We start from the raw sequence: 6,000 nt of genomic DNA on the forward strand, positions 1-6,000 counted from the left end.
AGTCTTGAAGGGAAGAATATACATCTTGATGGGTCTAAGAAGGAATGAACTCAAACAATCTAGAGTTCCCTAAACTAGAGCTTTCAGTGGGTGTTGCACCCCACATCTGATCATGGAGGTTTGAATGTACTTTAAAGAGGTGATATTGGAGGTCTATGAGTGTGGTATAAGAATCATTGAGTGGCAATGGAGCCATGAGGTAGGAGCATAGAGATCTATGATAAAGGTAGGGAGGTAGTTTAAGGATCTTTCACTCAACCATCAAAATGTGTGAAGTTGCTGTGATAAAACTTAGAACCATAGTTTTTTGTACTTGGCCTTAATCAAGAGGCACATTTTTACTCAAGTGAATGAAATAGATGTGCATTTCTTCTTATAAATAGAGTTTTTAAAGTTCTTTGGGAAGGAAATTTCAATTTATTCTCATATGTTTTACCATCTTGGTTGCCAAACAAAATAGTGACAATGAAATTTTCTAGGCAGGTTTTTCAAATCTTTCACTCCCTTCTAAGGTAACAGGCATGCACAAAGGACTTACCTATTGAATATGGGGATAAAGCATGTATTAGTTCATTAAAATTGGCAATTGAGTTTTGATAGCTAGGAGGTAGTCTATGGCGAGTAGGACACCCACATGTTAGAACCTAAAAGCATGAAATCAAATATGGCATCTACAATCCACATCCTCAATGGTGAATGGAATAATAAACCCATGCCAAATTGATGCTCCATCTATAAATCAATCAATGGTGATAGTAGAGTGGGAGCCAACTTGGAGAAGAGCATGCTAGAGAGAGATGTGACTCTGTCAAAAGCAGAGTAGATTATGACAAAAAGGTTATGCATATAATGTGGGTGGGGGGCAAAGTCACATGAGTTTTAATATAATTCATCTACCATAATATGAGTAAAAAAGGACCTAAAGGTATGTGGAATGAGAACATAAATAAATTTTCCATCCCCTGATATCTTATTGATGCCAAGAGAGGAGTAAAAGAAAAATAATGAACAAGCTTAGTCCTACATTGAGTGTGTGGAGGTTTTTTATTTATTTAAATCCATTGGTACCATATCACATATTGTCTTTAAGAAAGTGACCTATTTAAAAGGTAATGCAAGTTCATGTTCATGGCCCCATGCATCGATAGGCTTGAGTAAATTTTGACCAACACACACAAACCAAAGATGTTGATGTGGAATCTGTGGACCAACCAAAAGATGACAAGTGGTGGTATGGGGATAATTAATAGTTCAACATGTGGTAGTGGTGGCCCAAGTTTGGTATGAATTCTGATGTGTTGACATGGGACAAGGTGGACACATGTTGCAAAAGTGCATTCCCACATACACAGTCAACAACTGCTAACTATGCATGTAGGGATTCACCTAGCTAACAAAAGGTAGGTAGGCCCAATTGGCAGTGATGTGGCAAGGCCAATCAGAGGGTGATATGGGAATGATAGGATAGTCTGGAGGACCAATAGGATGTCAATATATGGAAATGGCTTTAAGCACCAATTAGAGTGTGCCACACGATGCCTAGTGTTAGATGATTGTGCTACAAGAAGGCCAATGAAATGATGACACATGTCAGCCTCATAAAAAATAGTTTGACTCAAATGGAAAAAGTGAAAAAATGTGAAATGGATAAATTCAATATTTTATTGATTTATCCAAAAATCACGTGTAGAATTTTTAAATTCAAAAAAGATATAAGCTAAGGTTTCAAAATTATGAAATTTTTAAATCTTTGAGAAATGAAATTTAGTCATAGAGTCATGATAGGGGCATGATTTTCAAAATGGTATTTGGGGTGTTTCCATTAAGAAAATATAGTGATATTATATATCATTGGAATTTGGAGACAATGAACTTTCCATTTTTGGAGTATGTTTTCACATAGGAAGCCATTTGCTTAGGTTATAAACGGTTTCCTCCTAGATACTCAATTTGTAACCACCTTCAAGGATTGAAGTTCGGATTTGATTTCTAGCAAGGTGATGAACTAAATGTGTATAAAAGACAATAAAAATATAGTTATGGGAAAATTTTGTCACATTTGAATTAGTTGAATCTAGATATTATTAGGATTTCATGATATATTTCAGTTATTTTGGTGACACAAGGGTTTTCATCATTCATAATAGATATCTCCATGTTTGTTATAGAATAATGATGAAAATCATATTAGATTTCATCGGTAGAAAGATGAGAGATATTTTACAATAGTAAGGAATGAAGTTTCAAATGGACAAATTTCACTAACAAATCAAATAGGGGATTTCATTCCTCTCCTATATCTTTCTCTTTCTCATTCATTATAGGGGTTAGTTTTAATTTTGGAAAAAAATTCTCATTGTTGTGATACCATGTAGGTTTGAATCTTGAGTTTTTTTAGATTTGTGTGACCAAGGTTCCAATTTTGATGTGTTTTCATCACTATGATACTATATTTCTTCAGTAGATTTCTCTTCTATGAATAGTAGTAGTTAAGCTAATATAGCTAGTTCTGACCTATTTAGTGGTTTTATCAATTTTTTTTCATGAATCTAAATGTATAGTTTCAAAGAAATGAACACAAATGAGTAGAAATCTCTTAGTTTTATTCTAATTTTTATCTCCTATCTTTATAATCTATAATGTTATGTGGTTTAGGGATAGAATAGAGACCCATTTGTATCCCCTTAAGGTTGTATGTCCAATATATTTTGTTGTTAGAACAAAGGGCCAAGTAAATGCTTGATGTATTTGACTAGAGTTTTGGTCATTTGAGAAGGATACTCCATGAGAATGAGGTCATTATGAACAAAGATGTATGTTTGTAAAGTGATAAGATAGATCTAATATCATGATGTATGGAATATGTCACTAGTATCATAGATGTATATGGATAATTTGTGGAATTTCCCAATAGATAATGTATTGATCAACTTGTTCTTACTACTACATATTTGGGGTTTTGTTGAAAATCATAATCATTAATCAAATGTCTTTTCCTTTAATGTTGAAGAATTGTAGCGCCTGCCCCTAGGACACATTTTTGTCAAACTCTTTTAAGGCTAGTTTTATGTTGATGGTTAGTAGCATTGTTTGAGACTTTCAGATATTATGTTATTAATTCAGTTAATATGTGATGAAATTACTTAGACTCTACATTTCATGTATGCATGATGATTATTTTCAGTGTTTGCAATTATTAATGATGATTAGTAAGATGATCTATTATCATATGTGTTTTCTTATGGATACTAATCCCATACCTGCATGTGTATGGTGTGCATGTTTGTTCTTATGTATGGCATGTCTGATGTGGTTAAGGAAGGGAGTCGTAGTCACCTGCCAGTCAGGATCTACACGATGCACCAATTCCTACCATTGCCTATTTAGTTTAGTATATATTGTGCTTGTACATGCATAGTTTTTATGCAGGTTGCAGGTATCGGGTATCGACTTCCCTGAATTGCCAGGATGAGCGTACCCTATCACATTATCTCAATGATAAGAGAGGGGAGATAATTCTCAAGTCCAAATCCCAACCCTTTAAGCCATTTGTTCTAATTGGAAATTAGGACAAGCATCTGAGTTGAGTACCCTTCGACTACATCGAATAATGTAATTCGTGATATTAACCCTTGGCTTGATTTTGTATGTATTTTGGCTATGATGAGTTTTCATATTTTTACCTTGTGAGTCTTTGGAGTATTTTCTATTAATTAAGTCTAATTAAAAGATTTAATTAGTGGTTTAGTTAAATAAAAAATTAATATGATATTTTAATATTTATTTTATTTAATTAATTGGGAAATTAATTAAATAAAATAATTAAATGTGAAGATAAAACTTATAATTTTAAAAAGTTAAAAAGTGATAATATTTATTTAAATAAATAAATATTTATCAATTAAGTTTTGAAAATGAAATGTAAAAGTGGAAAATATATTAAAATTATTAAAGGATTCTAGATTTCATGTGATTAAAATATAAATATATTAAGGTTAAATAAGTGGAGTTATTAAAGTTAGTGCATGAGATTCAATAAATAAATAAATTAAATTGAAAAGAGTAAAGTAAATATTATATTAATGATTGTGCATTATTTTAATGTTTTCTCAAATAGGAGTTGGCAAATTCTTGAGAGTTGTCATGTAGACAACACAGGGGTTTGCACTCTAAGAATGCACTAGTTGTCTACACTTAGGAGTTAGCATTTTATTTGAGCACATGGTGTCTACAACCTTATGACTCATTTAGAAGGTTGGAGAAGACTCATGCTTAGTTGTCATGCTTATCTTCTAATTGTTTCTAGAGACATTCTAGATGCATCTTAGAGGTCTTTAAATAGAGGCTCTCCTAGTATGTTTGGACAAGCTTCAAAGCTTACATGCATTTGAGAAGCTCATATGCTTCTACATGCTCATATGTTTCTACATTCTTCTATGCTTCTTCAAGAACTTCTAGTCACGTGGGAATTTCAGTTGGCTTGGATCTTGGAGAAATTGCATATGAGAAAAAGGAAGGGACTTTCTATGGACTTCTGAGGCATGGTAAATTAGTATCAGTGTCCAGGTGCACTTGTGATAATCACATATTCTATTTGCACTCTTTCTCTTTCTGTCTTCATCGTATTTGTTATATGTGTCTGAAAATTCTCTATGATTGAATCTGTAATTTGAAATTGGAATCTAGATATGTATTTATTTGGTTGCAAAAGAAATCAATAAAGAACTCATTAGAAAACCCTAGCTTCAATTTAAGAAAGAAATTAGATCTGGATCGGGTTTGGGTTTGAATTTATATTGTGAAATTAGATAGACAAGATTTGAAATAAAAATAAAAATTCTAAGTTGAAAATTTGAATGGTTAGATGTAATCTTTCTATCAAATTATATTTTCAGATGCATACAGACAAACCTATTAGATGGATGAATGGGTAAATTTAGAGAACAATTACCTTTTAGGAGAAATTCTTAATTCATCACAAACTGTCCTGTCACAACCCCTTGGATAGACCCGAACTCAGTCATTCATAAATTTTTATCATGATTGAATTTATTCAATTGCTTTGGTCAGAATTAGTGCAACTTGGCCCTCTCCAACATATTTCAATTTCAACCCAATCCAACAGTTCATTAGGGAGATATGGCCCTCGTACTAGGACTATTTTATTCAGGGACATATATTTCTCTATTTCCCATAACCAAGAGTTCTTTATGCTTAAACTTCACAAAAATAATATATCAAAGCATGAAATGAATTAAAGATATTATTGCAATCTTCCCTTAGTAGAATCTTATTTTTATGCATTAGTTTTATATGATTTATTAACTAATCTAATTTAATTAAGATTAGTTAATAGTAGAAGAAGTATAATTAATCTATTTATCAACCAACATAGGAGGTATTTAGTTGAGATATTAATATTGGGGATTTATTAAAATTTTTTATTAGTAAAGTAATAATTTGAACATTGATGGAATGATACATAGTAGACTCTTAATGAACGAAACTATTATCAGCTGATAATCATATAGTTATTGACATAGCTACTAGTTAATTTAATCATAGAATTAATTAGATTTAACTGATAATAGAGTTTAATTGTTTTATCAAGTGAATATTAGTATTTATTGAAAGAATGACGAATGTGATCTTTATAGATTTATTAATAAGATTCCCAATATAGCTTGTTATTAAATATTAACAAGTTATTATTATTGAACTATGAATATGAATATTTGTGTACTAGATTATAGTTGACTTTTAACTTACAAAATTATAGTTAGTTATTAGTCAACTGATATTAATTAGAACATTGCCATGGATATGTAATTATTAATTAAATTAATTAGAATTAATTAGATTTAATTAATAATTAAGTTATGTAATAAATTTTTAATTGATATGCTAATATCGATTCCTCTAGCAAAGTTGTGAAGTATGTATATCGAAGTTGACAAGTCATACTCTCATGACTTGAATAATGACCTTAGATATTTTAAT

The sequence above is a fragment of the Cupressus sempervirens genome, chromosome 8 (assembly GCF_028749045.1).
Source record: "Cupressus sempervirens isolate cs-2001-9-10 chromosome 8, ASM2874904v1, whole genome shotgun sequence".
Taxonomy (NCBI): Eukaryota; Viridiplantae; Streptophyta; class Pinopsida; order Cupressales; family Cupressaceae; genus Cupressus; species Cupressus sempervirens.